This window comes from Saccostrea echinata, unplaced genomic scaffold (genome assembly GCF_033153115.1).
Source record: "Saccostrea echinata isolate AGI-Se365-2 ecotype Australia unplaced genomic scaffold, CSIRO_AGI_Sech_v1 ptg000033l, whole genome shotgun sequence".
Taxonomy (NCBI): Eukaryota; Metazoa; Mollusca; class Bivalvia; order Ostreida; family Ostreidae; genus Saccostrea; species Saccostrea echinata.
The window spans coordinates 15,857,014-15,874,468 of NW_026889782.1; the positions used below are offsets into that span (position 1 = coordinate 15,857,014).

At 33.7% G+C, this 17,455-nt stretch overlaps 1 protein-coding gene and 1 long non-coding RNA gene across 2 annotated transcripts in view; one reads left to right on the forward strand and one right to left on the reverse strand.

The window, feature by feature from the left end:
* The window catches only part of LOC133198190 (uncharacterized), a 105,035-nt gene that overhangs the window by 27,176 nt on the left and 60,404 nt on the right, over positions 1-17,455 (forward strand). The window lies entirely within an intron of this gene.
* LOC133198923 (uncharacterized) lies at positions 394-1,532 on the reverse strand. The gene is made up of 3 exons (XR_009722669.1): positions 1,494-1,532; positions 955-1,003; positions 394-460 (listed from the first exon to the last, which is right to left on the reverse strand). It is a non-coding gene; the product is annotated as an uncharacterized LOC133198923 (long non-coding RNA).

Below are 17,455 nucleotides of genomic sequence, written 5' to 3' on the forward strand. Positions count from 1 at the left end.
TATCACCAGGACGTTATTTATTGCAAGATATGAATTTTTCAACTAAACCTTTTAACTTTGAAATCAAAGGGGATTTCTTTAAGTCATTGGGAATTATGATATAAAATTTAACAGAAAAAGCTCAAGGGAAACTAAAGTTATTATTTGAATTTTTTTTGTAATGTAGGAATTTCCAACCTTGACCTTTTGACCTCAGATCAATAGGGATCTTCTCTAGGCTGTAAGGAGTTGTGATATGAAATGATATTGCAAAAGCTCAAAGGCTTAAGAGATATTGTTCCCAAATTAAAGTGTTATAGTACATACATGTACAGACAGAATGACCAATGGACAGACCAATAAACATTTATTGGGGGGTTGGGGGGGGGGGGGGAGGGGTTGGAGGCTGTTACCTGCAGGTATTAGGTCATATGTTTTCTGTTATGTCCATGACTTCTTCCATTTTCCTCCACTCTTTGCTCTGTAAAATAATTGAAAAAGCCATGAAGTATATCTACCCTTATACATTACAGTTAATGCTAAAAATGCTAATGCTGAAACATTTTGAATGAATCATAATTAAATAATTTTAAAGCTCAAAACTTGAACTATATGGACTGGACTTTTCAGTTTATCAGTCACATATTCAGGCATCTTCACCATTTAGACCTAACTTCACATAAATTGTTCTTTGTTATTTTACTTATCAGTAATGTGAATGAGCAGTTACATGTATATTATCATGATTATAGTAACTTGTATATATACATTATAAAATGTTAACCACATGTACAAACTCTGGTTCATGTCATTGAACTGCATGATAACAATGTCCACTTAAGCTTAGTTATATTTTTCAGTGTGGAAATGAAACATATTTGTTAATTTTATTTTTTGAGATATTAAACATTGACATTATCTTTATTATTATGTAGTACCTTAAAAATATTATATTATATTACAGTAAGTGATCACCTGTTTGGTTTGATTCAATTGTTGCCTTGTCAATAGGAACACATTTCTGCTAAAGAATAAACATTAATTTTAATATTAACTATACAATACTTAATAATCATCATAGTTACATGAATACTTATAACCAGTTATGTACACATAACATGAAACAGAAATCACACTTGAGATTTTATTTTTAGAACTAATTCAAAATAATATGCAATTGAAATTTTATTTCCAAACAGGATTGGATCATTTACATGTGAAATCTATCAATATTGTGAAACTATTGAGTGTAAAAGCCATTCATCAACATTTACTGTAGAATCTTTAATTCATGTGAGTACTAAATATACTCGAATGAGAACAAGAATTAACAAGTGGACTGCTGCTCAAGAGTTTTCACTTTTTACATGTATTTCAGCTATAACATAATAAAAGCAGGTTATTTTGCTTCAAAAGTGAAACTTGATGTATAAGCTACTGAGTAAATTTTAGAAATAATTTGATAAAACTTTTACATATAATTATAAACACACAGTATATGTATAATTATGTACCTTTAAGCTCTTCCTTCAGCTTTACTTCCATACTGATTTTTTAATGTGTGTTTCTATACATCTTTTGCATATACCTGTAACAATTAGGAATCAAATTAGTTGATAGATATAAATCATTATAGATTGGACATATAAGTTGTATAAACTTGATATCAATAGGTTTTCACAAACTATAAAGACAAAGTCAGTAAATATTTCCAATTATGATATCACTTTGTGATATTATATTTACATGTATAGGGTTGTCCTTAAGACCTGTGGGACTGGGGAATTTCTTCACCTATAATGACATAATTCCCCAATTACTCTGGTATTGCCCTCTCAACCCTCACTAAGGGGAGGAACCCCCAACATGCTTTTTTTTATAAATCTGTTTCATTTCTTATTGACAACCCAAATATCATGTACAGTGTCTCTCTGAAAACTTTAAGGTCAGAAATTAAGTTAATTTCAATGGTTTAGCAAAATTCCGTAAGTTTTTAAACTGCATAATGTTCTTACCAGTTCCAACAGGCAAAACCTCATTCAGCTTGACCCTCTCAGTTAACGGGTTTGCATAATAGCGTCTCCCCTGTCAGGTATGGGTGACAACATGTTCTTTTTTTCCTTTTCCAGTGTAGACCAAGTATATTTCTGTGTTTGACACATACATGTACATGTAGGTATGTTTACAGAAATTAGACTGTCCAAGTCCCATGATCCCATAACAGCTGCATGGTTCAAGATGGTTAACGATAAGAAGCGTTTCAGGGACAGAAATGTCTTCTGTGCTGCATTTAAAATACCTTGTATATTCAGCTGAATCTATTTTAAAATCTTTCAACAAAGCTAGAGATCTTTTATCATAATATTGTCCTCAAATCAACACTTCATCTTTTCGTCTGCCATTAAGACATCACACTTTTAATTCCTTTAAATAAGGAGAGTTCCACTAAGGGAGATAATTTTTCTAATAGTTTCAGCCAACTTCAATCTATTTTTAAATTAGCATAATGCCATTTGCAACCAAATTCCTTTTAACTATATATTGATTTTGAAGGATTTTTGCAATTAAACTGATATTTATAATGTTTTAAGCGTTTCTTGGGTTTTTACAGCATTCTAAAGATAGTGGTATTTCAAACACATTGATTTAATCTAATTTTAGACCCCACTTTTACAGAATCATTGTTGATAAATGAAATTAAATAAAATATTTCTAGTTAGAGCACTTCCTTTAAATTTATTTAATATGTAACATTTGAATAAAAGTGCTTTTTTTCCTGCAATTTTTTTCTCTTAATCTATGAGTGTTTTTCAAAATATTTTCATTAAATGTGCTAAAAATAGAATATAGGGCTATAATAGGGATCCCCAAAGGTACCTGACAGTTTTGATACTGGGATTTATTAGAGGATACATGATGCTAATCAGAAACAATAAAATCAGTCAAAATGATCACAATGCCTTTCATAATAAAATTTGGATTTTGCATGGTTTTCTCGTAGACACGCATTTAAGTAGCATGTATTCACATTTGAAAATAATTAAAATCCAGTTTTTCTTAAGCTTGTTACAATTAATTGATTATTTAAGTCACTGTTAATTATATCCGAAACGCAATTAGATTTGTTTTTATATCTTACGCATGCCCATGTTGGGGAGCAGTTCATGTAACAACTTTTATTGGAGATATCAGTGTTCGAGATACCGAAACTCAGATTTATTATAAAAACAGTCAAGTTTGCTTCCTCGAATGTACTTTGATTCCATGATGCGAATGGAATTTCCGGAGTCCTTTTTCCTTACCCAAAACAAGTCCCTTTAAATAGTGACAACCGCATATTGGAATCTCTTGAACCTTGGACAGTTCATCAAAAGACATTTGAACCCAAACCCTGTGATGTGACGACATTGGCTGAGATCCGCAAAGCGTAGTCCACGACAATGACGAGCGAGTTCCATAATACCCATCTCTTTTATTCCTATACATCCATCAAAGTTTACAATTCACAATTGAGAACATCCATGCGCAAGAGTATGGATTCCTCCGTCATTAACAGACGACTCACACGAGTCTTCAATATTCAGATCCTGGATATGCCTGTAAGTCGACAAACATTTCACAGCTTTATTATTTACAAATGTGTTTTCCAATGTTCAATAAAAGAATTGATGTCTACTTTATAAAAATATTCATTTTCTCTTCCAACAACTCTTTTCAAAAGAGGGCACTTCTCACTAACGATCTGGTTTATGTCCTCTGTAATGTTAGTACAGTTTAAATGGGACAACTTCTTTAACTCCTTACCCACACATGGAGCAGTATAAGAATGCTTTCATAATCTTGTGTTTCCATGTAAAAGCTATACTTCTTCTAATCCTCACATCTTATTTCGCAGCATTTTCAATGACCTTAAATTCTGACATCTGTCAAAAATTGTCTCAATGGTGCGCTCACTTCTTCCAGTTAAGGAAACATGTAGGTATGTTAGTTCTGCGTGTGAGCTAAATAGTTTCTGCAATTTAATATTCCTCCTTCGGGTGTTAAAGTATAACTCTGCCTTTCTCCATATAAAAATCGGGAAAATCGTGTGTTTTTTCGCACTCTATCAACGTAAGGTTCTCCAGTTTCCGTAACTTTTGTATTGCAGGCATGGCTGTCACAGAAGTTTCCAAGTCAAATATGTTTATTGATCACTCAAGACTCTGTTACATAGGGGTATTTCTTAAGTAGTTTAAGAAAGTTTGCCAAAGAAATGTCTGAATCTACGATTTGAATGGCTTTTGAATTGGGACAGCTTATGTCCTCTCTTTAAAAAAACGAGCTCACCGTCAAATCCCAAGAATCATCCTCTTCATTAACTTTATATATCTATCATACAAGAATGAGTAAAATTGTTCAATGCTGGAGACAAATTTCAAATCAAGTTGCTCTTTTTGGATTCTTGAGAATGCCAACGTACCGAGATTTCTTCCTAAAACTCGGGCTTGCTTGAGGAAATTTCTTTCGTAAAACTATCTGTTATCCATTATGAATTGTATTGTGTTAAACAAATATTAAATGTCTCCCAAAGCATGCCAACGAGAGCAAACTGCAATAATGAAATGCACAGTAAAGTAAAATGGCAAATAGAAGATCATTAATAGAATTTTATTGGGTAAATCAGAAATCTCATCAGGCTTCTCAGCTGAAAAAAGAAATATATCATTTTAAAGTTGTCTGAATGTTGGCACTGTAATGAAGTTTTGGAAAACAAATATATTGATAACGTAAATGGGTTTGGACACAAATTAGAAATCATTTAAAACTTTTAAAATATAAAACCACGATTTACATTTCAGAAGAATGGCATTTTCTAATGAGTCAAGAATATGGTAATGGGTTGACTTTTATTTGGATGGTGTCTTTATTTAGACTAATTGATAACTAGTCATTGTAAAAATGAAAAAAAAAAAATAAAAAATTAAATAAATGACAATTTTTATAGTCATGGTGATGACCAAATCGATAAAAATTTGCGGCTTCTTATTTGGTCGGTGTCTTTTAAATAATAAATTTGCATGAACAAATTGTAAAGAAAAAAAATTAATAAATAAAAAAATTAAATTTTAAAAATTAGAGTCCTGATTTGGACAATTCCTGTAATGTAACATTTGTATGGTACCTACCTTTAGTTTACATAGCATCGTGTACATCTTTCCATCGCTTCCGTTCATCGTTATTTTCTTTGGGCGTTGTATCGATGGCCAATCTTCATTCTGAAACTAATAAAAATATTATGGTATTCATCAGAATTGGTTGTACAGTGCCCACTGTCCAATCCGACAACTGTGCAATCCGGCACACTGGACTTTCCGACCTCATAGTTTATTCCCCAAAAAATCATTATAATTTCTATAGAATAAAACACTGTATATTCCGACCACTGTACATTCCGAATTCCGGCGCTTTTTTGTCAACAGAACTAGATAATTTCTTTATGATTTCACCTGAGTAATCTGACATAATTACACTGGTGTACCGTAATTAGCTGCAGGCCAGGTAACATGATTGTCCCGTTTGGTCACAAGATTGGTCTACTTAGAGAGTAGTTAATTACACGTATGAGTTTGAAAGTGTTTAGTTTATCTAAGCATTAAATGAACAGTGTTTGAAATTAAAAATTAGGCAATCATTTCTCTTTGTAGTTATTCTTGCATTGACAAAATAGCATCCACGCGACGGAAAATAAAAATACTACATGATATTTAGATCGCCTTTACCTTACAGAATAAATAAGGTTTTTAGTTTGAAATTAAAATCAATTGTGCACTAAGAGTCCTTCGTAAAGCCATATGTAATGAAAATAAAAAATGAGTACGGCGAACTACTGTATAAGTAACATTGTACACAATACACAATTTGAAGGCAGCATCTTGTCTAAGGGAAAATGTTTCATTTCCGGGTTATTATACACTGAAAAAAGCGAGGCTGTGCACATAAAAGATTTGCTGGAAGCAAAAAATACCGCTTGAAGTTATTCATTAAACTACGTCTGTTTGATTAAAATTCAATCGCAATCACAATGTTTTAGAGTTACGTCCCGCTTGTATAAAAAGTCGCGTGAATGGCGAAAATCTGTTGAAAGAATAATACCACTGTGTAGAGAAGGTAGACGAAACATTTACTTTTATCTACTGTACTGTCAAAAAGTAAAAATTATTTAAATTGTAACATCGTGAAGCGATTGACAGTTCCATCTGTTTTGTCCACGAAAAATCTTCACATATTATTACAGAGTTACTAATGCTATATCACAAACGATGTTTCTCAAAGAAATGCTAATCAGGTATATTTTACACAACAAAGAAACACACAATTATGCAAACACTTTGACAATTAGATACACGTGTACTCTAAACCTAATGAAAATTGATTTTTTTTTTGGGGGGGGGGGGCGGTATGAAGTCGTCTGACACTAATGATAATGCTCAGAAATATTCAACACTGGGTAATCCGACACACTGCGTAATCCGACATTGATTTTATTTCCCGCAGCATGTCGGATAAGACAGGTTTCACTGTAGTAACAAATTATACTACTATTTTAATCATTGCTTGTCTCTTTTTAATGATTTTTATCTTGATATATAAAGATTATGTTAAAAAATTATTTTAGAAATGAAATAACAAAATAATATTATTTTAATAAAACAAAAAAGTATACAGCTCTCATTTTGCAAATAAATTTCAATAGTTTACACAATGTATACAATCTAACTTTGGTTTACAAAACATTGTGTCCATATGTCCATCAATTTCATTAATGGTGATCTTTTTTGGACGATATAGCAATGGTAAATCTCCATTCTGGAATTATTCAGAAGAAAAAATCTGGTATTAATGAAAAAAATCTGGTAGAACGAGAATTAATTGCAGTAACAAGAATTATACCATTATTTTAATGTATGCATTTCTTTTAGTGATTTTTTAAGATATAAGTTTATGCTTAGATGCCAGCTTTCTTAAATCAATTATGCCAATTTTTCTCATTTTAAAGAGGGAGAAACTTCCTGCTATACCTATCCTTGACCAACTTCAACCAAAACCCATTGCTTTTGATTGCTAATAACTACCTTTTTCTTTGATGTATTCTTCCCTTGGTTTTTCCATATTCCTCCTTCACCAATTTGAAAGTCCTGAGTTTCATGGCACTTTATAGTAAGATGTTTTAGTTTTGGTAATTTTGTTATACTGGCAAATATTTTTCAGGGTTGCACAAGTCAAAGAATGTTCTCTGTCAATCGCAACTTCTGTTACGTGTGAATATGTTTTAGAAGTTTCATGACGTTTGACAATGTAGCATCAGAATAGACAATGAAAGGAGCGTATATTCTCTCTTGAAAAAAAAAATGTGCCATTAAATCCCCAAGCATCATCATCTTCATCATTGAATGTGCCAAAGATTAAATCTGAAAAAAATTAAATAAAAAAAGAAATGAAAAACGTTGCAAATATAAAGACAAATGGCAGATAAAGACACAATAGAAATGCCCACTTGAGCCTTCTGCTTGGGTAAAGTGAGATGAACTAACAGACGCAATACCTGACTTTCCTCTTCGTGTACATTAGGCTTGTCTGATGACTTACACAATTCCTCAGATACTTTCTTCACTTCTCCTCGTGTGGCTGAAGGTCAGAAGATTACATAGGTTTGTAGCTGGATCAGCAGTCTATGCTGTGGCATTCAGACCACAATCTTCATCTCCCGATCCTTAAAAACAGGAAACCTATTAAGTAGCATGTATTCATTTTTAAAAATAACAATTTAATATGATATGTGTTGAAACAAGGTAATCTAAAGTAAGATCATTAATTCACATCTTGTAAAAAGGCCTTTCACTACAAATGAATCAGAATTAATATAGAGGAAAAACATCAAAAGTTATAACTTCAACTCCAGTTTAACTCTTCACAATTATTAAAATGTAGGTAATGGCACTCTCATGTAAGTATTTCCTACAGGTTTCCAGAGATACATATTGGTGTCACACAGTGGGTATATAATGGTTGCTTTTCTCCATTACACAACATGAACAACATGTGACAAGACATACAAATTAGTCTCGCACAGTGGGTATATGATGGTTGCTTTTCCCCAGTGCACAAGATGATCAACATGTGACAAGACATACACATTAGTCTTACATAGTGGGTACCGGTATATGGGGGTTGCTTTTCCCCAGTACACAAGATGATCAACATGTGACAAGACATAAACATTAGTCTCACACAGTTGGTATATCATGGTTGCTTTTCCCCAGTACACAAGATGATCAACATGTGACAAGACATACACATTAGTATCACACAGTGGGTATATGACGGTTGCTTTTCCCCAGTCACAAGATGACTAACATGTGACAAGACATACACATTAGTCTCGCACAGGTGGTATATAATGGTTGCTTTTCCCCAGTACACAAGATGATCAACATGTTTAATACAAGACACACATATTAGTCTCACACAGTGGGTATATGATGGTTGCTTTTCCCCAGTATACAAGATGATCAACATGTTTAATACAAGACATACACATTAGTCTCACACAGTGGGTATATGATGGTTGCTTTTAACCCAGTACACAAGATGACCAACATTTGACAAGACATACACATTAGTCTTACATAGTGGGTACCGGTATATGAGGGTTGCTTTTCCCCAGTACACAATACAAGACATACACATTAGTCTCACACAGTGGGTATATGATGGCTGCTTTTTCCCCAGTATACAAGATAATCAACATGTGACAAGACATACACATTAGTCTCACACAGTGGGTATTTGATGGTTGCTTTTCCACAGTACACAAGATGATGAACATGTTTAATACAAGACATACACATTAGTCTCACACAGTGGGCATATGATGGCTGCTTTTTCCCCAGTATACAAGATAATCAACATGTGACAAGACATACACATTAGTCTCACACAGTGGGTATTTGATGGTTGCTTTTCCACAGTACACAAGATGATCAACATGTGACAAGACATACATATTAGTCTCACACAGTGGGTATATGATGGTTGCTTTTCCCCAGTACACAAGATGATCAACATGTGACAAGACATACACATTAGTCTCACACAATGGGTATTTGATGGTTGCTTTTCCCAAGTACACAAGATGATCAACACGTGACAAGACATACACATTAGTCTCACACAGGTGGGTATATGATGGTTGCTTTTCCCCAGTACACAAAATGATCAACATGTGACAAGACATACACATTAGTCTTACATAGTGGGAATATGATGGTTGTTTTTCCCCAGTGCACAAGATGATCAACATGTGACAAGACATACAGATTAGTCTTACATAGTGTGAATATGATGGTTGCTTTTCCCAATACACAAGATGATCAAACATGTGACAAGACAAACATTAGTCTGGCACAGTTTGTATATGATGGTTGCTTTTCCCCAGTACACAAGATGATCAAACATGTGACAAGACATACACATTAGTCTCACACAGTTTGTATATGATGGTTGCTTTTCCCCAGTACACAAGATGATCAAACATGTGACAAGACATAAACATTAGTCTGGCACAGTTTGTATATGATGGTTGCTTTTCCCCAGTACACAAGATGATCAAACATGTGACAAGACATAAACATTAGTCTGGCACAGTTTGTATATGATGGTTGCTTTTCCCCAGTACACAAGATGATCAAACATGTGACAAGACAAACATTAGTCTGGCACAGTTTGTATATGATGGTTGCTTTTCCCAAGTACACAAGATGATCAAACATGTGACAAGACATAAACATTAGTCTGGCACAGTTTGTATATGATGGTTGCTTTTCCCCAGTACACAAGATGATCAAACATGTGACAAGACATAAACATTAGTCTGGCACAGTTTGTATATGATGGTTGCTTTTCCCCAGTACACAAGATGATCAAACATGTGACAAGACAAACATTAGTCTGGCACAGTTTGTATATGATGGTTGCTTTTCCCCAGTACACAAGATGATCAAACATGTGACAAGACATAAACATTAGTCTGGCACAGTTTGTATATGATGGTTGCTTTTCCCCAGTACACAAGATGATCAAACATGTGACAAGACATAAACATTAGTCTGGCACAGTTTGTATATGATGGTTGCTTTTCCCCAGTACACAAGATGATCAAACATGTGACAAGACATAAACATTAGTCTGGCACAGTTTGTATATGATGGTTGCTTTTCCCCAGTACACAAGATGATCAAACATGTGACAAGACAAACATTAGTCTGGCACAGTTTGTATATGATGGTTGCTTTTCCCCAGTACACAAGATGATCAAACATGTGACAAGACAAACATTAGTCTGGCACAGTTTGTATATGATGGTTGCTTTTCCCCAGTACACAAGATGATCAAACATGTGACAAGACATAAACATTAGTCTGGCACAGTTTGTATATGATGGTTGCTTTTCCCCAGTACACAAGATGATCAAACATGTGACAAGACATACATATTAGTCTCACACAGTGGGTATATGATGGTTGCTTTTCCCAAGTACACAAGATGATCAACAATGCTGAATACCTGTAAAGATAAAGGAACAGGATTGTATGTAATTTCAGATAGACGTGAATGAATCAGTTGTAAGCGTTCTTTATTCTCTTACCATATGTTGTGGAGATTATTTGATGAAAAAACTTTCTGACCCTTTACCTTGACCTTTTTGTCTTTGATGTTAACAACTTATTGGACCATGATAATAATTTTTATCATAACTCTTAAGTGCATTAAGGGTAAACTGTATGTCAATATATTTTCACTATGTACAGTTGATTTTTGGTATCTCAAACAATGATATCTCAAATACCATGAATATGTCGAAGTGATATGGAAGTCCAAAGCATCTTTTTAAAAAGTATTTTACCTTCAGTATCTTAAGCCCATCTTTCCGTTTTTTTTAGGTCACCTGAGTCACTCAGGTGACCTATTGCTATCTGTTTTTGTCCGTCGTCGTGCGTCGTCCGTCGTGCGTTAACTTTTGAACATTTTTAACTTCTTCTCTAGAACCGCTCAACCAATTTCAACCAAATTTGGTATATAGCATCTATGGGTGAAGGGGAACAAAAATTGTGAATTCCATGGTCCCTGCCCCCCTGGGGCCTGAGGGGTGGGGCTAAAACCACCAAAAATAATGCAATCTTTAAAAATCTTCTTCTTTACTCCTGGACATCAAGCAGTCAAACTGTTGGCATCGTTGTAATAAGCATTGAGCCCTCTACCAAAATTGTGAAATTCATGGCCCCAGGGTCAGGGGTTCTGGCCCCAGGGTGGGGCTATATAGATCATATAGTGAAAGTGCATTATTTCTTTGAAAATCTTCTTCTCTGCTCCTGGGTATTAAATAAAGTTACTAAGTACATAGTTATGATGAGCAAGAGTGCCTCTTCCAAAATTGTGAAATTCATGGCCCCAGGGTCAGGGGTTCTGGTGTTAGGGTGGGGCTCTATTGATTATATAGTGAAAATGCATTAATTCTTTGAAAATCTTCTTCTCTGCTCCTGGGTATTAAATAAAGGAACTAAGTACATAGTTATGATGAGCAAGAGTGCCTCTTCCAAAATTGTGAAATTCATGGCCCCAGGGTCAGGGGTTCTGGTGTTAGGGTGGGGCTCTATAGATTATATAGTGAAAAAGCATTAATTCTTTGAAAATCTTCTTCTTTGCTCCTGGGTATTAAATAAAGTAACTAAGTACATAGTTATGATGAGCAAAAGTGCCATTTCAAAAATCGTGAAATTCATGACCCCAGGATCAGGGGTTCTGGTGTTAGGGTGGGGCTCTATTGATTATATAGTGAAAATGCATTAATTCTTTGAAAATCTTCTTCTCTGCTTCTGGATATTTAATAAAGTAACTAAGTACATAGTTATGATGAGCAAGAGTACCTCTTCCAGAATTGTGAATTTCATGGCCCCAGGGTCAGGGGTTCTGGTGTTAGGGCGGGGCTCTATCAACTGTATAGTGAAAATGCATTAATTCTTTGAAAATCTTCTCCTCTGCTCCTGGGCATTAAGGTGATAAACTAAGTACATAGTTATGATGAGGAGGTGGGCTTCTTCCAGAATCGTGAAATTCATGGCCCCTGGGTCAGGGGTTCTGGTGTTAGGGCGGGGCTCTATTGATTATATAGTGAAAATGCTTTAATTCTTTGAAAATCTTCTTCTCTGCTCCTGGCTATTATTTAAAAAAACTAAGTGCATGGTTATGATGTATAAGGATGCCTTTTCAAAAATTATGAATTTCAGGGCCCCAGGGTCAGGGGTTCTGGTGTTAGGGCGGGACTCTATTGATTATATAGTGAAAATGCATTGATTCTTTGAAAATCTTCCTCTTTGCTACTGGAGACTATTTAAACAAACTAAGTGCATGATTATGATAGACAAGGATGCCTCTTCCAAAATTTTTAAATATATGGCTCAGTTTTTGGGGTTCTTGAGGAGGGGGGGGGGCTCTATTGATTATATAGTGAAAAAGCATTAATTCTATTAATTAATCATTAATTAATCCTGTCTGCTCCTTAGTGTTGAGCTGATAAATAAATTGCTTAGCTATGATGAAAATGGGAGCTTCAAACAGAATTTTTAAATCTAATCTTGTCGTCCTAGGGTCAGAGGTTCTGGCATAATGGGGGGGGGGGGCTTTTGATAATATAGTGGAAAAGTGTTAATTCTTTGAAGTCCATAGTTATGATGATGAGGGTAACTCTTCCAAATTTGTAAATTTCTTGACCCTTGGTCTTGGGTTCTGGTGTTAGGGTAAGGCTTTGTTGAATCTGTAGTGAAAATGCATTGTACCTGTGAAATTCTTCTCTGCTTCTGGGCATATCGGAAGCAAACTGAGTAAAAGTTTAAATGATATGAGTAAGCGTATTTCTACCAGATTTTTAAACATCTGGACCATTCGTCTAAGCATTCTGGTCCTGGGCAGGGCTCTATCTATTCTACTGAGAGAAGTAATTCCCCTTTTCTGTTCACCTTTGATAATTAATCACTGTAAATAATGTATTTGAAAGGTTAATAGAATAAGATAATTATTCAAGAATGTTTATCGTATAATTCAAAAAGTACTTTCTTAGTTTTAATAATCAGGTAGACCTGTAAGTAATAGATAAATAAAAATGAGACAAAAATAAGTTATTAAAAGTTCTTCAAAGACCATAAGAGAGGTCAATGCTAGAGGTCTTAATATGGGTTTAAAAATAGTACAGAAGCACTAATAGTTTGTTAATAGTCTGCATGGTGATAGTTTTAAGTGGGGGACAGATTAGAACTTAATTTATGAGTTGATACTGAGTACTAGACTAATTATTTTGTTGATCCTGATCTTCCTACTTCTCTTGCTTTAGGGCAACAATGCTTCATCTATCAGTGTATTTAACTTCTAAATTGTTGTATTATACTCAGGTGACCGTTAAGGCCCTTGGGCCTCTTGTTTCTCAGTACTATCAAGTTCAAGATATCGAGTTTGACTGTATTTTAAAATGCATTTAACTGCTCGAGAGTTATAATTAATAATTTTATCATGTTGTAACTTTGAACTGAATAAAGCTAAATTGCATATGTTTTTAGGGAAGAAATTCCTTTGAATTACAGAAACCTTGAATCAAAAGGGTGTCCAAAGTAAGTCATGTCGAATTGTGACGTTTATCATGTGTAGGTCTTAAAATCCGACCAGAATATTATAATGCTGGCATAATCAAGTGAGGAGCTTTCCTTGGATACAGATCCATTTGCTATATTATATGCATTTAAATCAGCTGTTCGTGATATTGTAAAACCATATAAACAAGACCAATTCAAATCGTTATTTAACTACTGGGAATTTCATCAAGTAAAATGTATGAAATAGAGGGAGCAGACATTGAGAAACAATGACGTTGTCGGACGTAAACAAACTAAACGGCGACAGCGCCGGGTGATCATATGTTTATTTTTAAATGATAATTTGGCAAATTATCAACGTATCAAGCTAAAATTTTCAACACTTCTTAAACGTTTGTTGGTTAAAGTTCTTTATAAATTTTGTAAGCACAGATTAAATAGTTTTAAGTTTATCGCAGCAGTCCACGAACTTTTTGATAACCCCTCGTGTATATAAAAATTGCGTTTCCGGATATGAGTTACAGTGCCTAAAATAATATTAAGAAATTGTAAAAATATCAGAAGAACTGAATTTTGTTTTGAATACACTACAGTTACAAACGACATAATAATTTTTTTTTCCAGTACTTCATTAATTGTGATTCACATTGATCGGCATTATCATACAAATGCCAACCTTCCGGAATCGGCAGTAATCTTGTCTGTATGTCTTTTTTTTGTCAGCATTTAAATACTTGTTGCACATTTGTCTTTGAATCAAATGATTCGATGATAAAACATTCCTATATCCTTCATCTCATTCGATTATCATGTTAATTTTGATTATTATTTAACAAATTGATCCCTGAAAATTAATTTGTAAACTGGGTTTAGTATCCATTTTTGATTTTAGCAACCGGGAAAATGTCGATCGGTGATATTCATGAAAATCATAGTTTTTGGGGTTAAAACTCTCAGTGAAGACAAATCTTGATGTATTCAAATATGCTTGTAAGTTTCATAAAGAACAATTTAGTATTTTTCTAGTAATTGGCTAATTATTTGCTCTGTGTACCTCATGTTGTGACAACCATGCAAAGATAATTTAAAATGAAGTAAAATCCGAGATTTTTTTTTTTATTATTATTTTCTAATAGTCAAAGGCTTAAATTAATTGGGGAAAAAATGGTTTAGAGATAATATAAATTTGGATGTGCGTTTGTCAGAATTTTTTGTTGGAGTGTACCTACCATCAGGTAACATGGACAGACGATACAAAATTAATTGATTAAGATATAATTATCCTTAATTAACAATGAAAAACAATGTATTTCTTTTGTAAAAAGTCACTTCATCTTCATGAAAAGGGAAATTTTACTTCTTCAGTTGTAATAAAATATGTGAATTCTGATAACAATGATTATCTTATTTTCACTTTCTAGGCAAAAAAAGAATGTTTTGTTAATTGAAATATTCTAGATAAACATTCCTGTTAATCGATGTTTTAGCAAGAATTCAGCTGAATAATCCAGTGCCTTCAGGATTATTTTCAATACACAAACTAGAAATTTATATAAGATTATTTTTTGTGACATAGTATAATTTTCCTCTTGAATAATACATTTAAAAAAAAATGTTAGTGGTAAAATATTGCATGCATAGCTTTACTGAATTCAAGAAGAGGGGAAGGGGTGTGAATTTTGATTTTTTTAATTTTATTTTTATTTATTGATGTATTTATTCATTCATTCATTCTTGTCTTTGATTACCTGCTTGTTCCTATATATATAACGTGCTAGTACCCATTATTGCCGATTTACGTTTTTACGATTAAAAATCAATCTGACGGTAGTTTATTTTAATTTTTACGCAAGATACGTAAATTACATATTTTTTTCAAGATACCGTGCATCTCAGTGAAGAAAAAAAATGTAAAGCATAAATAAACTCACCGGCGACAAGTCCAACCTTTGAAAATACACAAAATAGCAGTCGTGCGACAGAACATGCCATAGGATTTTCGACTAAATGTCCACTTTCATGACAGGATCAGTCATGTTTTGGTTAAAACCCATTTAATATTTTCCTGTATGCGATGATACTAAACGAAAATATCCAAGATAATATTTTTACTTCACAATATTTCACGAATAGTACGATGAGTACGAAGCGTCTGCTGTACGACGCCATTTTTGTAACCGGGAGCGGATCAGACATCCACCCCGCGCACCTGTTATAATAACTCTTTTAAAGGTTATTTTTATTTGTTAAATTTTGCTATGATCGCTTCCCAATTATGTAGACAATTTCTAGTGTAACAAAACAAGATGTACTGTATTTTGTTTTTGTTTATATATATATATATATATATATTGTTTTTATTATAAAATTTATAAATAGACCTACGAGAAAACAAATACACAACTCATTGATGAAAGCTCTGGATGACATGGCCAATAAGAACAAGGACATATCCAGGATTTGTGCTTGAAAGATCAATATACCCACTTAAAAATTGACTCCAATTTTTTTTTTTTTTTTTTTTTTTTTTGACAAAAGAACACACAAATATTTTAAAAAATAGGATTGTTTTTTATTGGGGGGGGGGGCACTTTCCTTCAAATGACCCTTTTTCACAAAGACCCCAAGTCAATTTATAGCTACTTTTCCTATTTTCTTAGAGACAGAAACTCTAGGGGCTGGAGGGTTCAAACCCTCCAGACCCAACTCCATGCCTTAAATGTCAACATAAATCCCTTCAAATATGAAACACCAGGGTCTACCCTTAACTACTGACTGAAAATGAGATGAATGAAAAATGAACCTATAAGTAATTCTGCATATCAATATGCAACTTTATTTATTTATTTAAAAGTCTGATAATTTTGATTGTTTGAATTTAGATCGGGATCGAAATGTACATATTTATTGGACCACAATGGCGCCGAATGTGAAATGTTTAGGTTATTATTATGTTAAGTATTTGGGAACTGAACCTTTTAGGATGTATTTGATTTGTTCAAATAAACTAAGTACCGAAAAACGGTACAAAGTGCCAAGAATACTGGAAGTGGAGCTTACCCGTAGTAAGGCTGCAGAGCAGTGGACGCTATGAGAGCAGTCCGCCGATATATTCGGAACACGGCCTTATATAGTGAGTGTAACGGAAACGGTCACCCAACCATGAACTGTTAAAACACATTTACTGGACAAGATAACAGACTTTCAATCTTCAGATAACGTTTAAGATATAAAGTTATGGATTTAAATGCAATATGGACGACTAGTGTAAATAAAATGTGCCTAAAAGCATGAGGTAAGTAAACAGTTGACTTTTCTATGGACTACAGTTGTAAGTGTGTAACCAGTCTGGTCGAACCCTCAAACGGGGGTATACCCTCAAACGAGGGTTTTCCGTCCCGTCGTGCAATGCACAAGAACGGTAACTCTTGCCGTATCCAATATAAACAAACTTGCCTATATCATCTATCTTAGGAAAGAAGATCGATAATATTGTTATTTCTGCTATGAACTTGGTATAATATCAACAGAAAAAAATCAACAGGTTAAGTTTTCCACATTTTGAATTTATACTGTAAGAAAAACGAACATGACGAAAATTTCCCTTCATTTCATGAAATAATTTATTATTTTCAATTACGACTTTTTTGTAAATTATGGAATTTAAAACACAAGGAAAAATATTCTAAGAATGGGAAATATGAATTTAGAATCTAGATTTAAAAAAAATATATATATATAATCGTGTCCCCCCCCCCCCCCCCCAAACAATCGTAGTTATTTAAAAAACAAATTGC